Source organism: Penaeus monodon, chromosome 28 (assembly GCF_015228065.2).
Source record: "Penaeus monodon isolate SGIC_2016 chromosome 28, NSTDA_Pmon_1, whole genome shotgun sequence".
NCBI classification, from domain to species: Eukaryota; Metazoa; Arthropoda; class Malacostraca; order Decapoda; family Penaeidae; genus Penaeus; species Penaeus monodon.
In genome coordinates this window covers 7,016,284-7,016,732 of record NC_051413.1, presented here as the reverse complement: position 1 = coordinate 7,016,732, position 449 = coordinate 7,016,284, and positions in this window count along the sequence as shown.

Here is a 449-nt window from a genome sequence, read left to right as displayed (position 1 = left end):
CAAGACGGCCGTCCCCGAGGGTGCTTGTTCGGGCGGCGCAGCGAGGGCTTATCCCGTGATGGCGGAGAAATGAGGCTGTGCTCATTAGCATCCATATTTTGATTAGGCGCTTGCCTACGAATACTTACATGTGTGCAGGTAGAGCGATGCTGTGCTCGCGCACACGCACAAGACCTCCTCTCCCCCCTTGCACACAGCACACGCAGTTCCCAGCCCGCGCGCGAGGTCAGTCCCCGAGGGAGGCCGGGACTCGTGTTGATGGAATTGCGGAAAAGGCCTTTTGCTGTTACGTGGCAGCTCGGGTGTTGCTGGTGTGGAATTTATTTGCAAAGTGTATTGTGTGAACTTTAAAGTTGGGATTATTATTTTTGACTTCGTGTGTGCAAAATTATCCATGTTTAACATTGTCTCATCTAGCTGTCGAACTTGTCACGTTTCTCTGCAGGATT